This window comes from Anomaloglossus baeobatrachus, chromosome 4 (assembly GCF_048569485.1).
Source record: "Anomaloglossus baeobatrachus isolate aAnoBae1 chromosome 4, aAnoBae1.hap1, whole genome shotgun sequence".
NCBI classification, from domain to species: Eukaryota; Metazoa; Chordata; class Amphibia; order Anura; family Aromobatidae; genus Anomaloglossus; species Anomaloglossus baeobatrachus.
This window is the reverse complement of record NC_134356.1, coordinates 394683110-394705744: the sequence shown is the minus strand read 5'-3', so window position 1 is coordinate 394705744 and position 22635 is coordinate 394683110. Positions and strand designations below refer to the sequence as shown.

The 22635-nt window shown below is 49.7% G+C and overlaps 1 long non-coding RNA gene across 3 annotated transcripts in view; it reads right to left on the bottom strand.

Moving 5' to 3' along the window:
• Positions 1-227: 227 nt before the first annotated feature.
• Positions 228-22635, bottom strand: part of LOC142301569 (uncharacterized) — a 43774-nt gene continuing 21366 nt past the window's right edge. Inside the window, exons 3-4 of one of the 3 annotated variants that reach the window (XR_012752833.1) lie at positions 7157-7350; positions 228-754 (exon numbers count right to left, since the gene is read on the bottom strand). This is a non-coding gene — a long non-coding RNA (uncharacterized LOC142301569). The remainder of the gene's footprint in view (positions 755-7156; positions 7351-22635) is intronic. The other 2 variants (XR_012752834.1, XR_012752835.1) reach the window with 2 other exon arrangements.

The following is a 22635-nucleotide window of genomic DNA, read 5'->3' as shown; positions in this document are numbered from 1 at the left end:
TGTAAAGCACCCTTTAAAGTAAAATCACATTTATTTAAAACTGTTAAAAAATAATGCATCTCGTTTCTACAGAGGATTGCTCTCTTCTTCAGGTATAGATTAAATTCTCAAAAACATCATTCTTATAGGTCATAAAACAACACTGAAAAATTGCTGCACTCATTAACCCTTTGCTAGGAAACAACATTTAACAGCAAACACGATAAATATATACAGCTCCGGCAAAAATGAAGAGACTTCCAAATTTTCAGTTTTTCTGATTTTTCTCTTTATAGGTATATTTTTGAATAAATTGTGCTTTCATTCTATAAACTACTGACAACATGTCTCCGAATTTCCAAGCAAAAAATTTTGTATTTATTTTCTGAAAATGAGAAATGGTCAAAATAACAAAAAATGCATTGCTTTTAGACCTCAAATAATGAAAACAAAACAAGATCATAATCATTTAGAAACAACAATACTAATGTTTTAATTCAGGAAGAGTTCAGAAATCAATATTTTGTGGAATAATCATGATTTTTAATCACACCTTTCATGCGTCTTGGCATGCTTTCTACCAGTCTCTCACACTGCTTTTGGGTGACCTTATGCCCCTCCTGGCGCAAAAATGTAATCAGTTCTTCTTTGCTTGATGGCTTGTAATTATCCATCTTCTTTTTGATTACATTCCAGAGGTTTTCAATGGGGTTCAGGTCTGGAGATTGGGCTGGCCATGACAGGGTTGACCTAGGTGGCATGGCGCATTGTCCTGCTGGAAAAAAAACAGTCCTCAGATTTGGGAGAACATTACCTGAGCAGAAGGAAGTAACTGTTTTTCCAGCACCCATGACAGCACTACGAGAGAGGGGATCCGCCCTTCAAGGACAGGAAACCTCCAGGATAAAAAGGGGCGGTACCTCTCCCCGCGTCAGTTGGTTTCCTGTCCTTGAACAGGGAGCCTCCAGGGATCATTAGATTCAGGATGGTCCTGATGGGCCGAAGATTCAAATCCGGCCGGCCGGCTCTGGCAGCGGCACGGGTCCTGCTGCGGTCGGCCGAGATGCCGTGGAGCTGCCGTAGCGGACCCACGGGGGTCAAGCCTGTGTGCGGCACACCATCCTCCGGTGACGCCAGAACGGATTCCAGGCGCGAGGACGTGGTGTGGAGCCTGCGAGGGCCAGTCGGCCACAAGTGCTCTCCCCCCGCAGCAAACCCACGGGGGTTCAGTCTGCGCGTGGGCTCCCTCCCTCCCCCCCCCACATCTCCTTACCGCCAGGGGCTGGGATGGAGGTGGCTGCTGCTGCACTTCCCTGCGGTGGCGTCCTCACGGCTGCAGGCCCACGGAGGCTGTGCCTGTGTGTGTTGGCGTCGACCTGTTTCTTTGCCCTCACCTGGGAGTAGCGGCGCCTACCAGCAGCAGGTCTGAGGACGCACCACAGCAGCCCACGGGGGCTATGCCTGTGAATGACAGGGTCTCCCACGCTCCAATGATACAGGGGCAGTAACGCTTTCTTACCTGCCCAGAGGTAAGTGGTGGTGTTTCTACAGTGTGCTTCGGGGCCTCACAAGTATCTGCCCGGCCACTCCGTGCGATTGGGCAGGAGCGACAAAGGGGGACGCCATCTTAAGGATGGCCGCCGCCACATAGTGTGTGTGTGTGTGCGCGCGCACAGGCGCGGTATCTTCTCTGGGTTCTCTCATCACGCTCAGCTGACGTCACCTCCCGGAAGAGACACCGGCTGTGTGCTGAGACTCAGCTGAAGTGAGACTTCACCCCCTCCAGTGGAATACAGACGTCCCAGTGCTGCTGGACGCAGCTACGCAGCTTCCAGGGTTGCATGTGGCCTGCGGGCCTGGTGTTGGAGACCCTTAGTGTGGGTCGTCCTCCACGGTTAGCAACATGGCTCCTATAACGTTATGAGTTTGAGTCCGAACTTGCAGACTGCTATGTACACGGTATCAGCTCTGTGTTGACAGCTGGGGGACGGAGGGGGCTGGTTGCTGGCAGTTGCTGCACTCATATGGCTCTTGTCGGTCACGCTAAAATGGCTAACCTTTTAGATGTGAGCATTCATGACATTAACAAAACAAAACAAAGGGGCTCACTGCGGCAACCTCCAGTTCTGCTCCTAGCACACAGCGCAGCCTGGCACGCAGATTAGGCAGCAAGATTGCAAGCCTCGACGCGGACGGGTATACTAGCTCATGTGATACTCTGGGAGGATCGGCACCTGGTCCAATTAGTGGAGTCTAAACTCCAGCAGGACCGATGCCCAGAGCCTGCAGAGGTGATTGATCAGATGCCATCATTCCTCCTTCTAGCCCGGTTCCGCCTCTGCATCAGAGTGGTAAGTTCGCTTTGTTCAGAGCCACTCTTGCCTGTTTCTGGGACAGACTCAATGGATACACTTCAATACCTGGACCGCGCTCCCTTTAATCGGGAGCTGACTGTTACCTGGTCTCAGAAGCGGTGCCAGAAGGGTATTAGGCAAAACCTCTCAGGTGAGGTCTTGGATTAGTGCTGACAAGCCCCATGTTGGCTTGACAGTTTTGTGGCATCATGGCCTTCAGAAATTCAGGCCTGCCTTCCCTGCTTATGGGGACTCTGACAGGTCCAAGGGTGAGTGGAATTCTTCAGCTTCCACATCAATGTCCGACAGTATCTCAGGTTCTTCAGACTTCTCGATGGAGAACAATGTGACACTAGTGACTGTGGTCGGGTCCACTATGGGCATCCCTGAAGTGGCACCCAAAAAATGTCTCAAGTTCGTATGCTTGTGGCCTAGAAGAGGGAAACTGTGATGCCTCCCGGTTGTTGATAATGTATAGTCCCTCATTGCTATATAAGGGACACAGACGGATAGGCAAAGTCCAACCCAGACTGCCCTTTGAGGAAGCAGCTTGTTCCTTCTGTCGCAGGGCCCCTTAAGCTGACTGTCGCTGCTATCAAGGTTTCAAACAGTCATCGGCCACTCTAGGCTGCTTGTGCCTGCCTTTGTTAGCTCACCGCGGCTCTACAGTTTGAGCCTGGACAAGTAACAGCTGAAGGGATTGGCGGGTACTTCCCGGTTCTGTGAAAAAAGAGGAAGGTAAGGACTTACAGCATTCTAGGATGCAATAACGCCACTTCCTCAAATACCTGGGAATTTTCAGCTGGGGCTTGCAACCAGCTAATGTAGCTGCTTACACAACAGAGTCCCTGGCAGTACGAGTTGACCACTTCGAGGATCAGCTATACCAGAGAGCCCCTAGACGGATCATGTCCCCACTCCTCTTCTAACAAGGGGCGGCAGCGTTCCTTTTAGACGCATCTGTGGCCTCAACCAGACTGGCAACCAGTTCTCTCATCATAAACTTGTTCGGAATAGTGTCAAGGAGGTCCAGTGTGAAACATTTATTCCAGGCGGTCACATACCAGTAGTGAATCTGACGGATGCATACTATCATGTCCAGTTCGACGTAGTTCAGAGTTCCTCAGAGTAGCCTGTTTATGGAAGGAAACGTTCGCCGTTTCCGGTATGCAACCCTTCCAAGGGATGACGATGGGCTGGGAGTCTTCGCAAGATTTTCAGAAGTTACAGTGCAGAGAAGTGCTTATCATCCCTTACCTCGGCAACTTCTTGTTTGATGGCAGGCCTGACTGTCATCGTGCCGCCTTTCTGCGGGACGGCGTTCTTCCTACTCACACGGGAAAGGCTCCTACACTGGGAGAATCAGGATTGTGTCTGAGGAAAGTCCAAATTTTTTTTTAGGGCACACTTACATTCAGAAGTTCAGGTATTTCGTCTTCCGGAATCCATGCTGAAGAATCTTCCGGTCCTAATAGATCCGGCACCAGAGGCACCAAGGTTGTCTCTCAAAGGTGCTATGTCCCTACAGGGTTCCCTTACATCCGCCATTGTGACAGTTCGGTGGGACCAGGCGCACACTGAAGTAACCTTCAGTGGGACGTATTGGAGACTCAAGCAATTGTTGGGGATTGACCAAGTGCATTGCACTCCAGCACACTCGAATCCCTACGTTGCTGGTTGAACCAGTAAAGGCCCTGTCACACTAAGCAACATCGCTAGCAACATCGCTGCTGATGGACAACTTTTGTGACGTAGCAGCGATGTTGCTAGTGATGTCGCTGTGTGTGACATCCAGCAACAACCTGGCCCCTGCTGTGAGGTTGCTGGTTGTTGCTGAATGGCCTGGACCATTTTTTAGTTGTTGCTGTCCCGCTGTGCAGCACAGATCGCTGTGTGTGACAGCGAGACAGCTACAACTAAATGTGCAGGCAGCAGGAGCCGGCTTCTGCGGACACTGGTAACCACAGTAAACATCGGGTAACCAAGAAGCCCTCTCCTTGGTTACCCGATATTTACCTTCGTTACCAGCCTCCGCCGCTCTCACTGTCCGTGCCGGCTCCCACTGTCAGTGCCGGCTCCTGCTCCTTGCACGTGTAGCAGAGTACACATCGGGTAATTAACCCGATGTGTACTGTAGCTAGGAGAGCAGGGAGCCAGCGCTAAGCAGTGTGCGCGGCTCCCTGCACATGTAGCTGCAGCACACATCGGGTAATTAACCCGATGTGTGCTGTAGCTAGGAGAGCAGGGAGCCAGCGCTAAGCAGTGTGCGCGGCTCCTGCTCTGTGCACATGTAGCTGCAGCACACATCGGGTAATTAGAGCAAAAAAAGAAAAGAAAATGTGCAAAAAGTGGGATCACCAATATAACAAATAATATTGTTTATTTGACACAAAAAACCAAGACATGGACATATATTAAAAGCAATTAAAAAAGCACAAGCTTATAAATACATATATTTGGTGTCAATGGTATATGGCACCAAAAACACCCCACACCCTCAACAAACCAAATAACCCAATGAGGAGAACGAAGCCTGGCATAAAGGTTTAAACAATTACAATAGAATAAGGCAGGTGAGTAAAATACAATGCCAAGAAAATGCCCAGGCATAACTAGGGTAAGTAACTAGCTAGCAATGCATTGCAGTAAATAACACACATAGGCTAAGACACAACAATCACCTGTCACAAAAAAAGTGTGTTGAAAAGTGTGTTTCTGGTTCAATATGTATGTATGTATTATAAGCTTGTGCTTTTTTAATTGCTTTTAATATATGTCCATGTCTTGGTTTTTTGTGTCAAATAAACGATATTTGTTATATTGGTGATCCCACTTTTTGCACATTTTCTTTTCTTTTTTTTGCTCTAGTCTTTCCCAAAATGTGCTAGTGGTTTTTTTGATCCCTCTTTGATTTTCATATGCTATTTGCATCTGGTGCCCTCCCACACTTGAGTGTTTACACATCGGGTAATTAACCCGATGTGTGCTGTAACTAGGAGAGCAGGGAGCCAGCGCTAACTGGTGTGCGCTGCTCCCTGCTCTATGCACGTGTAGCTGCGTGCGCTGGTCCAAGGTAAATATCGGGTTGGTTACCCGATATTTACCTTAGTTACCAAGCGCAGCATCGCTTCAGTGCGTCGCTGCTGGCTGGGGGCTGGTCACTGGTTGCTGGTGACAGCTCACCAGCAACCCATGTAGCGATGCTCCAGCGATCCCTGCCAGGTCAGCTTGCTGGTGGGATCGCTGGAGCGTCTGACTGTGTGACCTCTCACCAGCAACCTCCTAGCAACTTACCAGCGATCCCCATCAGGTTGTATCGTTGTTGGGATCGCTGGTAAGTTGTTTAGTGTGACGGTACCTTAAAGTAAAGAAACATGCCTGAGATCCTAAGGTGCTTACTTTTGCCGCAAGTCTTCAAAGAGGAGCCCACCTTCGGGGTCACCTGATCTGAGGTGTGTGGTCTGGAAGCGAATCCTATGTTTTGTTTTCTTAGAATTACCAGGATATGGCTGGCTGTAGAATGAGCGGTGGGCTGGTCCCTACCCTCCCTGTCTGGTCGTCAGTTCCTATGTGGAGAAAAGAAATCGGTTTGGACTTTTCAGCAGCTGCCGGTTGAGACTGGGAATGGGTCCTCCGTCAGTCCATCGTCACTTCGATATACGTTGCCTGTGTTCCGATAATAGGCCTCCTATGACCTAAAATAAGGTTCACTGGTTCTGCTCTCTAAATCCTCGGGATCAACCTCATGCGGTGGACGCCCTGCTGTTTGAATGGAGATGTGATCTTGTTATGCCTCTCCACTCATACCCTCTTTCCAGCCGTGTTGAATTAAATCCTGGAGAACAGGGCAGTGATGTTCCTGATAGCACCATTTTTTGCCAGACTTACCATGATTCTATTGCCTGGTAACTTGTCGTTCTCCAGGCCGGGGGTCCTACCGATCCTTCTCACTCAGGGTCCAGATCTTCACCCCCTGTCAGGCATATTGCATCTTGCCGTGTGGTCTTTTTTGAAAGGTCACCTTACGAATCAGGGTTTTCTCTTGTTCTAGTCCCTACTTCTATTCGGAGTAGTAAGCTGGTTAAAAAAAAAAAAAAAGGCCTGGACAATATTCTTGTCTTTCAGGGGTGAGCCCTGATGGACGGACGACTGTTGCGGTAATCTTAGAGTTTTTCCGGAAGGGGTTGACACTGGGTCTGTCATTACGTTCACTGACAATTCTAATATGGGCCCTTGCAACCTGGTACCATTGTGTCCTGTCTGGAGTCCGCTGGACTCCCGGTTCATTCGGCTATGGTCTAGCCCTCTGCGCAATGTATCTTGCCCCCATGGGGCCTTATTCTCGCCCTATCTGCCCTGACGAAGCCCTATTGATCCCTTGGAGTCCATGTCATTTAACTACTCTGTCTCTGAAACAGACTTCCTGACACCTTCACATCAGCTTGTAGGGTTAGTGACTTCCAGGCCCTATCTTAGTTCCACCATTACTCAGCTTTCAAGGATAAGGTGTCCTTAAATAATTATTGGATAATTTGGCTGTCTTTTAGCTGCACGTGGTTCATGTTGGTGCTGGTAATGTTATAATGTTGTTTCCTCTGGAGGTCCTTTTACGCTCTGTAAACCAACTGATGCGGGGAGAGGTACCACCCCTTTTTATCCTGGAGGTTTCCTGTCCTTGAAGGGCGGATCCCCTCTCTCGTGGTGCTGTCATGGGTTCAGAAAAAACACATTACCGGTAAGTAATTACGTATTTTTCCAGGATAACCTTGGATGCGGCTTGATTTCTATGTTCTTCGCAAAGATGTTTGTTGAATTTTCTTTACCTAATTTTCAGCTTTGCCCAACACTTTGTCATCTAATGGTTAGACTGAGACCTGGAGAGGCATAAGCCACAGTATCTTGCACCCACTGTGATAGTTGGTGGAGGATCGGTGATGATCTGGGGATGCTTCAACAGGGCAGATTAATCTTTTTCCACAATGTAGTTCTGCCCTTAGGTTAGCAGGAAGGCATGGAGCTAAGACAGGTGATAAAAAAAAGTATCTATAGAATGAACATATTCATAATGGTGTATATTAATGCTTTAAGAGAAACTGTTGTTTTCATTCTATAAATCATTAGTACATAAAAAATTAACATTGTAATATATCTTATCAGAAAAATCGGCATCTTTCTCTGCAAGAATTGATCAGTTGTTATCAAATTCAACAGTTCTAAAGGCCGCTTTACACGCTGCGACATCGCTCAAGCGATCTCGTTGGGGTCACGGAATTTGTGCTGCACATCCGGCCGCTTTAGCGATGCTGTTGCGTGTGACACCTTTGAGCGATTTTGCATCGTTGCAAAAATGTGCAAAATCGCTCATCGGTGACATGTGGGTCCATTCTCGAATATCGTTGCTGCAGCAGTAACAATGTTGTTCCTCGTTCCTGCGACAGCACACATCGGTACTTGTGACACCGCGGGAACGAGGAACCTCTCCTTACCTGCCTCCCGCCCGCAATGCGGAAGGAAGGAGGTGGGCGGGATGTTCGTCCCGCTCATCTCCGCCCCTCCGCTTCTATTGGGCAGCGGTTCAGTGACGCAGCTGTGACGCTGAACGAACTGCCCCCTTAGAAAGGAGGCGGTTCGCCGGTCACAGCGACGTCGCAGGGCAGGTAAGTAGTGTGACGGGTCTGGGCGATGTTGTGCGCCACGGGCAGCGATTTGCCCATGTCGCACAACTGATGGGGGCGGGTACCCACGCTAGCGATATCTGTCACGATATCGCAGCGTGTAAAGCGGCCTTAAGGTAAAATCTGTATTCAGTGAAGACTTTCTGATTACTGAGATACAAGAAAGTCCAAACACTACACAGAAGCTGGAGCACACCGGAATGTGTAACTGCTACATGTCATTATTACATCTGACATACTAGTCGTGTACTTTGTCACATCAAAGGCCAAAATGGGCACAGCACAAAGCGGCCTCAAAGCCATTGTGGAAATAAGGTAATGTAGTTGGCAAAAAGTCAAAAGACGACAATTTTTTTTTCAAACTCTTCTTTAGCTGGTTGACCATACATTGCGTTTAGCATCCCTGTATAGCGGCAGACAGAAGAATAAACCAAACTTGACAATTCTCTGTAAACTCCCTTAGGCCCCTGGAAAAAGGGGAACTCCCAGAATAGATGGCAAGTCTCCTGGGGGTTGCCAAAACCTCTGATACTTTCAGAAGATTTATTGTGCAATATTCAGTTATTCAACAGAGATCATGTATCCTAACAAACATAAAGGGCAGGAAAGTGTGGAGACAAAAAATGTCAAAGTAGTACCTAAGCTCTTGGCCAAGTATCCCTCAAAGTATGGGTAAGCATGTGTGATCATTATCTACCCACAGCTATATCTCCTATTTCCTCCAATTTCTTCTGAGACTCAGTCTAAAGCTGCCCTGCTCCAGCTCCATCCTTGTTCTCTGCTGTCATGTGTACATGTATACTGCTCACTTACATCAAGTGCAGAACACGGAAAGAAGATGGAAATTAGGAACAGGGATGCCAACCGTCCAGAAATTCCAGGACAGTCCATAAAAATAGGGCATTTTTTTGTCCTGTCTGTATAAAAACTTTGAGGTGTCCGTGATTTATTTTGGAGTATCAGGAGAGCTGTGGAGGAGAAAAGCGCAAATAGGGTCTTATCTGGTAGACAAGGGGATATAGGAAGAGAGACAGGTACTCACCTGTTTCAGTTGTGATAGGCACAACTCCTTAAAGGCATCAAGCAAAAGTGTATATAGTGGTCAGCCGCAGCCCCGATGGAACAGATGCAGATCACAGAGTGGGTGAAGAAAAACGGGTTTAATGCTGTGCTAAAAACCACAATTCCAGGAGGTGCGATGAAATCCTTTCCTTTATTTTCACAAGTCAACGCGTTTCGAAGGCATAACCGCCTTCTTCATCAGGACAAAACAGAATAAGAAAGAACAGCATGACCATGCTCGGATATGGGAAAGCTGGGTGCTGAGGGAAAGATGTATAGTAGAGCATGGGGAAGCTGGGTGCAGAGGACAAGATGGATATCAGAACATAGGAAAGCTGCGTGCTGATTGAGGGATTTCAGAGCATGGGAAATCTGGGTGCTGAGGGTAAGAGCCAATTGTCAGCATCATTATCCTGTACCCCGAGTGTCGGTGTATGTAGAGACAGGGGGGTCCAGGTCCGAACTTTGCACCGGGGCCCATCAAACTCTAGTTACGCCACTGGAGGTATGAATATGCAAAGGTTAAGCACTCTCACTTTATCATTTCGTGGCACTGTGATAAATTTGTGGCTCCTAGAAGTGCTGAATGTCGCCCACTTTCCCTTCCCCGCTGGACATCTCCTTCCAGCCCCCCTCCACTCCCCTTCAGCACGGGTGCAGTACCGTCCTGGTGCCGCCAGAGGTCGCCAATAGCTGAGAGCGCTGTGGGTTATTGCGGACGTCTGTAGAGCTGTGTAGTCGGAGTCGTAGCTCATTTTGGTGGAGTCGGAGTCGGTATAAAATGCACCGACTCCGACTCCTAAAATATATAATAAATTGGGGACAGTAGTGCAATGCAGAATGTGCTAAATATTTTTTCATAGGAATTTGGGAAAGTTATGAAATGTCCTATAAATATCTGTTCTATTCCTGATCTAAGGCTACATTCACACACAGCGTTTTTGCTGCATTTTTTGAGGATGCGTTTATCAGCTGCAAAAGCAGATCAGCTTTTTAAAAAACCACATCACCTGAAAGGTTTTTGAGCTCATAAATAATGCTTTCAATAGCAAAAGCAGATTAGAAAAAGGCCACACAAACTGACATAATCATTCTTTGTGAGGATCCTCACAAAACGATGTGTCTGAATGTCCTATCTTGAAACCCATTGCCTTTGCTGGATGCCAGAGTCACTGCATTTCACTGAATTATTTTGCCATCAATGTTCGATATGTTTGTAACAAGAAAGAAATTGTTAGCAAGACACTGGCAGTAAAAGACACTAAAGCTCATCACAGCAGCCAGTTTCTCCAGGCCTTAGTGAAAAAAGGTCTGCAAGATTAGGAACGCAAAAAAGAACAGGTTCTTGCCATTGGAACGGACAATGCTTCAAACTTGATAAGTACAATTAAACTGATGAATGAGAGTAATGAACATCAGCTAGAAATAAATTTCGGATTTAGTATGTGTGAGATGGAAGGCCACAGCGCTGTTCATGTAACTGAGGAACAAACAGATATTACAACAGAAGAACAGCAAAATGATACTTTAGGATTAGATGATCTTGTTGAAGCTGCTTCAAAACACTTTCATATTCATCACATGCGCTGTGTTGTGCACACGCTGCAGCTGGCAATAAGAGAGAGTCTGCAAGATGGACCCCGGTTTCACACATCCGGCTTTTCGACGGTTTGGCGGATGCGGCACACTCCAGTACAGTGTATACAGTACAGTGGCAGCACGATAAACGCCGGTCACATGCTGTCATGTGACCGGAGCATGTGACCCGGAAGTTGCGGCGCTGCCACTATACTGTATCGTACTGTACTGGCGTGCGCCGCATCCGCCAAACCGGCGAGAAGCCGGATGTGTGAAACCAGGTGGACATGCTGGAAATCTGATTGGAAAAGTGAGGAAGTTGGTTATTGCCGCCAGAACCCCTAAAATTGATTCCATCTTGAAGAGACATGCAGGGAAAGGGGCAATTGTTGATCAAGCCACTTGGTGAGGCAGCACTTATTTAATGACTGAGCGATTGCTTGAACTAAAATCGTTTCCTATAGATATGGTGAACCCTCAAATAACATTAAATGAAGGTCAATGGACACAGGTGGCTGAATTGAAGGAATTGCTTAATCACCCATTTACCGTGACTAAAAAATTACAAGCTGAGGATTTAACTCCTGGCATTTTCATAAGGGAGTGGAAGAACTTGCTATTTTGCCTGTCCCAAAGAGGAGGTTTAATCGCAGATGGCATTTCTGCTTCAATGCAATGGAGAGAGACACAGCTATTGGAAAATAAAATTGTTCTGGCAGCTCTTTATGTGAACCCAAGTCATCGTATACTGCTTGATGATTAACAACTTACTAAAGGAAAAGAAGCTTTGAGTGCGGTAGCAGTTAGGATGAGCGGCTACAGGACTCCCAGGCGCAAGAGGACTTGGGGCCTGACAGTGCTACTCCTGCCATATCTTCATCCTCATCAGATGAGGAGTTTAACTTTGACAAGTATTCAAGTATTTGGATGACATGGAGCAGCAAAGTGTTGCCGCAAGGAAAAAGATTTCACTTAGTCTCCTATAGCAAGCAGATTGACCAGATTTCTGTAAAATGTTTTTACTTGCTCTCAAAGAAAATGAAAAATTCAACCGTTCATTAAAACTGACTGTGGATGAGGCAATTCCTTTATACCCGGAATTTGTTAGAGATGTTCCCATGTGGTTACGGCTTTGCCTCCAACCCAAGTTACTGTAGAGAGGTTGTTCTCTAGCTTTAAAATTATTAGGTTAGATTTGAGGTCATCTGCAAAGGAGGATCTGATGGAGGCAATTCTATTTCTTACAACAAATTCATAGACCTCACAAATGTTATTTAGTATGTTTTTGTTGAAAACTGTTTTTTGTCACTTACATAGTGTTATATATAACACTATGTAATACACTAACAAATATATATATATATATATATATATATATATATATATATATATATATATATATATATATATATATATATAAAAAAACACTATGTAATGCACTATTTAAGTGGCAAAAAACAGAACAAAAAAAAACAACATACTAAATAATAACATTTAGTATAATGCTTATATTTAAGTGAAAAATGTATTGTAGTACAATGTGAACATCAGACATTTAATCATTTTTATGATACAATAATCAAGATATTTAGATATATTTATGTTCTATTTATTGGAATACAACTTTAGAACACAAAAAATGAATACATTGTAAATATGTATATTACACTTTGTAATATACATATTTACAATTTATTACAGTTTTTTGTGTTCTAAAGTTGTATTTTAATAAATATATTTTATGTTCCATCCAAATATCTTGATTATTGTATCATAAAAATTATTAAATGTCTGATGTTCACATACACATGTTCATATACTACAATAAATGTTTCACTTAACTATAAGCAATATATGTAGGAGTCTGAGTCGGTGCAAGGGAAATTGAGGAGTCGGGGTCGAAGGTTTGGCTTACTGACGCCACAGCCCTGGGTTTGGGAGCAGCCGGGCAGAGTGTGGGAGCCGGCCGCCATGTTGAGCATTTTGTGCAGTTATAAATAAAGATCGGCGGACGCCTGCCGGTGTATTGGAGGTCGTGGCTAAATCCAAGTGGGTAGAAGGACCTGGTCCCTGTGCCCACTGGGAAATAGCAGACTCTACAGAGAGAAAGCTAAATCCCAGTGGGCTAAAGGACCTGGTCCCTCCTTCCACTGGGATTTAGCTTTCTGTCTATAGAGTCGGCTATTTCCCAGTGGGCAGAAAGACCGGGTCCTTCTGCCCACTGGGATGTAGCCTGCTCTCTATGAGAAAGCTAAATCCTAGTGGGCTAAAGGACCAGGTCCCAATAAGTGTTTTAATACAATTCTTAGTGGGGAAAAGGACTGAGTCCTTCTGCCCACTGGAATTTAGCCTGCTCTACATAAGAAAGCTAAATCCTAGTGGGTCAAAGGACCAGGTCCTAATGAGTGTTTTAATAGAAGACTTAGTGATCTACTGGACCAGGTCCAAAAGGACCTGCCCACTGGGATTTAGCCTGCTCTTTATGAGAAAGCTAAATTCTAGTGGGCTAAAGGGCCAGGTGCTAAAGAGTGTTTTAATGCAAGAGTTAGTGGGATAAAGGACCGGGTCCTTCTGCCCACTGGGATTTCTACTGCTCTATATCAAAAAGCTAAATCGTAGTGGGCTAAAATCTATCCTGTGACTTCCCCCAAATCAGTTTCACCGCATTGCTTCTAGTCTTTCCTTGTGCATATGAGAATAGGGCTGACCCCTCTACAGTGTGAAAGCCCTTGAGATATTTGTCGACAGCTATTAAGTTTCCTCTTTGTTTTCTCTTTTGCAAGCTAAACATTCCCAAATCCTGTAACCGTTCCTCATAGGACATGGTTTGTAGACCTTCACCATTCTGGTCGCTCTTCTCTGCACTTGCTCCAATTTGTTGAGGTATTTTTTAAGATGTGCAGAATTGCAGATGTGGTCTGACCAAAGAGTAGAGAGTGATAATTACTTCATGTGATCTGGACTCTGTGCTTCTGTTAATACATTCCACAATTGTGTTTGCCTTTTTTGCTGCTGCATCACACTGTTGACTCATGTTCAGTCTGTCATGTATTAGTATACTATTAGTAGTACTAGATTTGAAAGTGTTGACATACATTTTTTTTCACATAGGCTAAAGGGGGCTTTACACGCTGCAATATCGCTAACGATTTATCGTCGGTGTCACAGTGTTTGTGACGCACATCCGGCGTCATTAGAGACAGCGCAGCGTGTAAGGCTAGTTTCACACTTGCGTTGTTTTGACGCAAACGGAATCCGTCACTAATGTAGTACAGTTCATTTATTTACAGTGGAAGCGCGACATCATGTGGACACAAGCGGGTACTGCATGACACACACACGCGCCATAGTAACGCGCTTCTAATGTAAATAAATTAACTGTACTACTTTAGTGATGGATTCCGTTTGCGTCAAAACAACGCAAGTGTGAAACTAGCCTAAGGCTAGTTTCAAACTTGCGTTGGACGGGATCCGTAGCATTGCGTTGTGTGACGCATGCAACGGATGCGTTGCATATAGTGGCACAACGCAATGCTACGGATCGTACAAAATAACGGAAAGCTTTATTTTCTTTTTCTTTTATTACAGTTTACCGGCAGCCGACTATTGTGAACGACCAGCTGATCGCTCTTAATAGCCGGCGGCCTAGCGCTCTCACATGCCGGCGGCCGAGCGCTCAGCTGAGTGCCCTGACATGCCGGCGGCCGAGCGCTCAGCTGGGCGCACAGACATGCCGGCGGCCGAACGCTCAGCTGGGCGCACAGACATGCCGGCGGCCGAGCGCTCAGCTGGGCGCACAGACATGCCGGTCGGCCGAGCGCTCAGCTGAGCGCCCTGACATGCCGGTCGGCCCGAGCGCTCAGCTGAGCGCCCTGACATGCCGGCGGCCGAGCGCTCAGCTGGGCGCACAGACATGCCGGCGGCCGAGCGCTCAGCTGGGCGCACAGACATGCCGGCGGCCGAGCGCTCAGCTGGGCGCACAGACATGCCGGCGGCCGAGCGCTCAGCTGGGCGCACAGACATGCCGGCGGCCGAGCGCTCAGCTGGGCGCACAGACATGCCGGCGGCCGAACGCTCAGCTGGGCGCACAGACATGCCGGCGGCCGAGCGCTCAGCTGAGCGCCCTGACATCCCGGCGGATCAGCTGAACGCCCTGACATGCCGGCAGCCGAGCGCTCAGCTGGGCGCACAGACATGCCGGCGGCCGAGCGCTCAGCTGGGCGCACAGACATGCCGGCGGCCGAGCGCTCAGCTGGGCGCACAGACATGCCGGCGGCCGAGCGCTCAGCTGGGCGCACAGGACATGCCGGTCGGCCGAGCGCTCAGCTGAGCGCACAGACATGCCGGCGGCCGAGCGCTCAGCTGGGCGCACAGACATGCCGGCGGCCGAGCGCTCAGCTGGGCGCACAGACATGCCGGCGGCCGAGCGCTCAGCTGGGCGCACAGACATGCCGGCGGCCGAGCGCTCAGCTGGGCGCACAGACATGCCGGCGGCCGAACGCTCAGCTGGGCGCACAGACATGCCGGCGGCCGAACGCTCAGCTGGGCGCACAGACATGCCGGCGGCCGAACGCTCAGCTGGGCGCACAGACATGCCGGCGGCCGAGCGCTCAGCTGGGCGCACAGACATGCCGGTCGGCCGAGCGCTCAGCTGGGCGCCCTGACATGCCGGCGGCCGAGCGCTCAGCTGGGCGCACAGACATGCCGGTCGGCCGAGCGCTCAGCTGGGCGCACAGACATGCCGGCGGCCGAGCGCTCAGCTGGGCGCACAGACATGCCGGCGGCCGAGCGCTCAGCTGGGCGCACAGACATGCCGGCGGCCGAGCGCTCAGCTGGGCGCACAGACATGCCGGCGGCCGAGCGCTCAGCTGGGCGCACAGACATGCCGGCGGCCGAGCGCTCAGCTGGGCGCACAGACATGCCGGCGGCCGAGCGCTCAGCTGGGCGCACAGACATGCCGGCGGCCGAGCGCTCAGCTGGGCGCACAGACATGCCGGCGGCCGAGCGCTCAGCTGGGCGCACAGACATGCCGGCGGCCGAGCGCTCAGCTGGGCGCACAGACATGCCGGCGGCCGAACGCTCAGCTGGGCGCACAGACATGCCGGTGACCGAACGCTCAGCTGGGCGCACAGACATGCCGGCGACCGAACGCTCAGCTGGGCACACAGACATGCCGGCGGCCGAACGCTCAGCTGGGCGCACAGACATGCCGGCGGCCGAGCGCTCAGCTGGGCGCACAGACATGCCGGCGGCCGAGCGCTCAGCTGGGCGCCCTGACACGCCGGCGGCCGAGCGCTCAGCTGAGTGCCCTGACATGCCGGCGGATCAGCTGAGTGCCCTGACATGCCGGCGGCCGAGGCGCTCAGCTGGGCGCACAGACATGCCGGCGGCCGAGCGCTCAGCTGGGCGCACAGACATGCCGGCGGCCGAGCGCTCAGCTGGGCGCACAGACATGCCGGCGGCCGAGCGCTCAGCTGGGCGCACAGACATGCCGGCGGCCGAGCGCTCAGCTGGGCGCACAGACATGCCGGCGGCCGAGCGCTCAGCTGGGCGCACAGACATGCCGGCGGCCGAGCGCTCAGCTGGGCGCACAGACATGCCGGCGGCCGAGCGCTCAGCTGGGCGCACAGACATGCCGGCGGCCGATCGCTCAGCTGAACGTTTGGCCACCGAGAAATAAAATAAAGTTTGTGATAAAAAAAAAAAAAAGCGCATGCGCAGTGAAAAATAAAGGTTTCCGCTGCTCAAAAAAACGTTACATGCAGCGTTCCATCCGCCCGACGCTCACTGACAGTCAGCGTCAAAACAACTGATGCGCTGCGGGGCGGATGCAATGCAAGACCATCCGTTGCTATCCGTAGCTAATAGAAGTCTATGAGGAATATAACGGTTTCCTGTAACGGTTACCGTAATTCCTCAAGGCTGCGGATAGCAACGGATCCCGTCCAACGCAAGTGTGAAACTAGCTGAATACGTACGAGCGACCTTAAACGATCGCAAAAGAGACAAAAATCATTGGTTTTGGAGAGTTTGTCCAAACACCAAAAATCGTTGTCTCGTACGTAGTGATGTTGTTCCTGCGGCATCACACATCGCTATGTGTGACACCGGAGGAGCGACGCATATCTCCTTACCTGCCTCCACCGGCAATGCGGAAGGAAGGAGGTGGGCGGGATGTTACGTCCCGCTCATCTCCGCCCCTCCGCTTCTATTGGACGGCTGCCGTGTGACGTCGCTGTGACGCCGCACGACCCGCCTCCTTAGAAAGAGCCAGAGCGACGTCGCAGGGCAGGTAAGTCTGTGTGAGTATTAGTGATGTTGTGCGCCACGGGCAGCGATTTGCCAGTGACGCACAACCGACGGGGGAGGGTACGCTCGCTAGCGATATCGGTACTGATATCGCAGTGTGTAAAGCCCCCTTAAGTGATGTGGAAGACTACAATCTAAGCTCGTAGGTTGCATGTACAGCAGCTGACGCAGTGTCAGCCCGCCTGTGGAAATGAGAGTTTGCTCTGCAGCAGAACGCAGCGGGGCACTACCAGCTTTTGCTTTTTTCTCCCTGTGGAGAACAGTCGGGCCAGAGCAACATAAATTGACATGCTGCAGCTTGGAAAGCCGCACCGCATGTCAGTTTACGGAGCAGAGAAAAGAAGCACCGTGGGCAGGAGATTTCTATAAATCCATTGACTGTGCAACACAGCATTCTGGACGCGGAAAAACAAGCTACTTCGAAAACGTTGCAAACACTGACTGTGCAAATGCCCTTTCAGTCCAAACCAGATTGAGCATCATTTTCACTGCTGTCATGTTCTATGCTGGTTGGTTGTGGCATCACTTCAACATCGCTGTGGCCAATCACAGATCTCCATGGCTCATCCGACATAGCTGGAACTAGTTACTGAGGTCAGTGATTGGCTGCAAGAGAGCAATGTCTTGATGAAGACACTTCTGAACTCGTGGTGGTACTAAAGTTTCTTGTTGTGTTACACATGGGATGAAAGGGGGAAAGAAAAAAAAAAAGTGAATCAGGACAAGACCTTTATTTGCAAGGGTACCCTTTGCAGATGTGTTTTTTTTTCTTTCAACTCACTATTACAAACTTTGCTATGCAAGATTTTTTTTCTCCCTTAAAGTCTTAAAGTGGTTATTTTAGCAAATAAATCTATTCACAATGACGTACATGCTGCCATAATCATATAGGTGAAATGTGTCTGACCGCAGCTTGCACAGTAATGTAATTCATGTAATGGGGCGGTCGTTCAATGCTTCATAACTTCTGTCAGGGGCCCATCAATCAGTAATGAGTAACGTTATGCCAGACCAGGTAAAAAAAATGAAGAGCTAAGGCTGTGGTCAGGTCAGAGGATGTTCTCATACCTCCTGTCCATCTGCCACATATTATGCACCTGCTACTGTGACAGATCTTGCAAGTTGACAAGCAGCAATTCCATCTTTAGGGCCTGTGTGCATACTGCATTTTTTGCTCCAATTTTGGGTGCAGTTTGTTGCCCAAAAATGCATTCATTGCCTTCCCCAGCAAAGTCTATGAGAATTCAGACAGGCTGTGCGCACGTTGTTTCTTTGTTGCTTGCAGTTTTGGTTGCAGAAAAAAGAAGCAGCATGTCACTTCTTTCTGCATTTTCTCCTTGCGTTTTGGAGGACTGGCAGATCAATTCCCCGCTGACTCGAGGTTGGTGGGAGATTGATCCCCGGTATTTGGTCAGATGCTGGTCCCCATATAACGTCTATGGGAACCAGAATCTGGCACAAAGGGGTAGGAATAAGCACTTCATACTCAACGGCACGGCTCTCACAATACTCCCACAGCCTCTCTTCTTCCTGGGCTGCTCATTAGGCTCATACATATTCACTGCTTCCCCCACCCACCCACTGGTGGCTGTGACTGGTTGCAGTCAGACGTGCCCCCACGCTTAATGACAGCTGTCTGACTACAACTCATCACAGACGCCGGTGGGCGGGTCTATATCATGTATTAAAATAAATAATAACGGTGTGCGGTCCCCTCATACCCAGCCAAAATAAAGCCCCACAGCTGGGGGCTGGTATTCTCAGACTGGGGTGGCCTATGGTTATTAGGCTACCCAAGCCTAAAAATATCAGTCTGCCGAATCACACCAATTGCCCTGGTGCAGTGGCAATTGGGTAATAAGGAATTAAAAGCTGCCACTAAGTCATAGATTAGTGATGGCAGGCGACAAGACCCCCATCACTAATCTGTAAGTGAAAGTAAATAAACACAAACTCCCCAAAAATCCTTTAGTTAAAATGAAAGACAAAGAAGGGAATTTTGTTTACTTACCGTAAATTCCTTTTCTTCTAGCTCTAATTGGGAGACCCAGACAATTGGGTGTATAGGCTATGCCTCCGGAGGCAGCACAAAGTATTACACTCAAAAGTGTTAAGCCCCTCCCCTTCTGCCTATACACCCCCCGTGCTCCCACGGGCTCCTCAGTTTTGGTGCAAAAGCAAGAAGGAGGAAAAAGAATTATAAACTGGTTTCAAGTAACATCGATCCGAAGGAATATCGGAGAACTGAAACCATTCAACATGAACAACATGTGTACACAAAAAAACAGGGGCGGGTGCTGGGTCTCCCAATTAGAGCTAGAAGAAAAGGAATTTACGGTAAGTAAACAAAATTCCCTTCTTCTTTGTCGCTCTATTGGGAGACCCAGACAATTGGGATGTCCAAAAGCAATCCCTGGGTGGGTAAAATAATACCTCGTAAGAGAGCCGTAAAAACGGCCTTTTCCTACAGGTGCGCAATCGCCGCCTGAAGGACTCGTCTACCTAGGCTGGCATCCGCCGAATCATAGGTATGCAACTGATAGTGTTTCGTGAAAGTGTGCAGGCTCGACCAGGTAGCCGCCTGACACACCTGCTGAGCCGTATCCTGGTGTCTCAAAGCCCAGGACGCACCCACGGCTCTGGTAGAATGGGCCTTCAGCCCTGAGGGAACCGGAAGCCCAGCCGAACGGTGGACTTCGAGAATTGGCTCCTTGATCCACCGAGCCAAGGTTGATTTGGAAGCCTGTGACCCTTTACGCTGGCCAGCGACAAGGACAAAGAGTGCATCCGAGCGGCGCAGGGGCGCCGTACGAGAAATGTAGAGTCTGAGTGCTCTCACCAGATCTAACAAGTGCAAATCCTTTTCACATTGGTGAACTGGATGAGGACAAAAAGAAGGTAAGGAGATATCCTGGTTGAGATGAAAGGGGGATACCACCTTAGAGAGAAAGTCCGGAACCGGACGCAGAACCACCTTGTCCTGGTGAACAACCAGGAAAGGGGCTCTGCATGACAGCGCTGCTAGCTCGGACACTCTCCGAAGTGAAGTGACTGCTACTAGAAAAAACCCTTTCTGCGAAAGGCGTGAGAGAGAGAAATATCTCTCATTGTCTCGAATGGTGATTTCTAAAGAACCAGCAGCACCCTGTTCAGAATCCAGGGTTCTAACGTCAGCTTGTAAGAAGGAACGATGTGACAAACCCCCTGCAGGAACGTGCGTACCTGTGGAAGTCTGGCTAGGCGCTTCTGGAAAAAACACAGAGAGCGCTGAGACTTGTCCCTTAAGGGAGTTGAGCGACAAACCCTTTTCCAGTCCAGATTGAAGGAAGGACAGAAAAAATGGGCAAGGCAAAGTGCCAGGGAGAAGAACCCTGAGCAGAGCACCACGACAGGAAAATTTTCCACGTCCTGTGGTAGATCTTGGCGGACGTTGGTTTCCTAGCCTGTCTCATAGTGGCAATGACGTCTTGAGATAACCCTGAAGACGCTAGGATCCAGGACTCAATGGCCACACGGTCAGGTTGAGGGCCACAGAATTGAGATGGAAAAAACGGCCCTTGAGATAACAAGTCTGGTCGGTCTGGTAGTGCCCACGGTTGGCCGACCGTGAGATGCCACAGATCCGGGTACCACGACCTCCTCGGCCAGTCTGAAGCGACGAGGATGACGCGGCGGCAGTCGGCCCTGATCTTGCGTAACACACTGGGCAACAGTGCCAGCGGAGGAGCACATAAGGGAGCTGAAACTGCGACCAATCCTGAACTAAGGCGTCTGCCGCCAGAGCTCTGGGATCTTGAGACCGTGCCATGAACGTCGGTACCTTGTTATTGTGCCGGGACGCCATGAAGTCGACGTCCGGCACCCCCCAGCGGCAACAGATCTCCTGAAACACGCCCGGGTGAAGGGACCATTCCCCTGTGTCCATGCCCTGGCGACTGAGATAATCCGCTTCCCAGTTTTCCACGCCTGGAATGTGAACTGCAGAGATGGTGGAGGCCGTGGCTTCCACCCACATCAAAATCCGCCGGACTTCCTGGGAGGCTTGCCGACTGCGTGTGCCGCCTTGGTGGTTGATGTATGCCACCACTGTGGAATTGTCCGACTGAATTCTGATCTGCTTGCCTTCCAGCCACTGCTGGAAAGCTTTCAGGGCAAGATACCCTGCCCGTATTTCCAGAACATTGATCTGAAGCGAGGACTCTTGCTGGGTCCACGTACCCTAAGCCCTGTGGTGGAGAAAAACCGCTCCCCACCCTGACAGACTCGCGTCCGTCGTGACTACTTCCCAGGATGGGGGTAGGAAAGATTTCCCCTTCGCTAATGAAGTGGGAATAAGCCACCACCGAAGGGAAGCTTTGGTCGTCTGAGAGAGGGAGACGGTCCTGACGAGGGACGTCGGCTTCCTGTCCCATTTGCATAGGATGTCCCATTGAAGGGGACGCAGGTGAAATTGCGCGAAAGGGACTGCCTCCATTGCTGTCACCATCTTCCCCAGGAAGTGCGTGAGGCGCCTCCCGGGGTGTGACTGGCCTTGAAGGAGAGATTGTACCCCTTTCCGTAGTGACTGCTGTTTGATCAGCGGAAGCTTCACTATCGCTGAGAGTATGAAACTTCGTGCCAAGATATGTCAGCGATTGGGCCGGTGTCAGATTTGACAGGGTAGCGTCAAGGCTGCGTTGGCATGTCTCTGTAGAGGGTGCCTTGATCAGCAGATCGTCCAAATACTGGATCACCGAGTGACCCAGGGAGTGTAGAAGCGCTACTACAGTAGCCATAACCTTGGTAAAAACCCGTGGGGCTGTTGCCAGGCCGAATGGCAGTGCCACGAATTGCAGGTATTCGTGTCCTATGGCGAAGCGCAAGAAGCGCTGGTGCTCTGGAGCAATCGGTACATGGGGATAAGCATTTTTGATATCGATTGATGCAAGGAAATCTCCTTGGGACATTGAGGCGATGACGGAGCGGAGGGATTCCATCCGGAACCGCCTGGTTTTTACCCGTCTGTTGAGCAGTTTCAGGTCCAGGACCGGGCGGAAAGACCCGTCCTTCTTTGAGACCACCAACAAGTTGGAGTAAAAACCGTGGCTCTGTTGCTGAAGAGGAACAGGGATCACCACTCCTTCAGCCGTCAGAGTGCGCCGCGCCTGCAGAGGAGCCTCGGCTCGCTCGGGAGGCGGGGATGACCTGAAGAATCGAGTCGGGGGACGAGAGGTAAACTCTATCTCGTAACCGTGAGACAGAATAACTCTCACCCAGCGGTCTTTTATTTGTGGCAGCCCAGTGTCGCAAAAGCGGGAGAGCCTGCCACCGACCGAGGATGCTACTAGCGGAGGCCGAAAGTCATGAGGAAGCCGCTTTGTTAGCGGCGCCCCCGGTGGTCTGTTTAGGACGTGACTTAGACCGCCATGCATCAGAGCTCCTTTGTCTTTCTGAGACCTTGTGGACGAGGAGAATTGGGACCTGCCCGCGCCCCGAGAGGAGCGAAACCTCGACTGCCCTCTCCTCTGTTGGGATATGTTTGGTTGGGACTGGGGTAAGGATGTATCCTTTCCCTTGGATTGTTTGATGACTTCATCCAGACGCTCGCCAAACAACCTGTCGCCACAAATTGGCAAACTGGTTAAGCGCTTTTTTGGAAGCAGAATCTGCCTTCCATTCCCGTAGCCATAAGGCCCTGC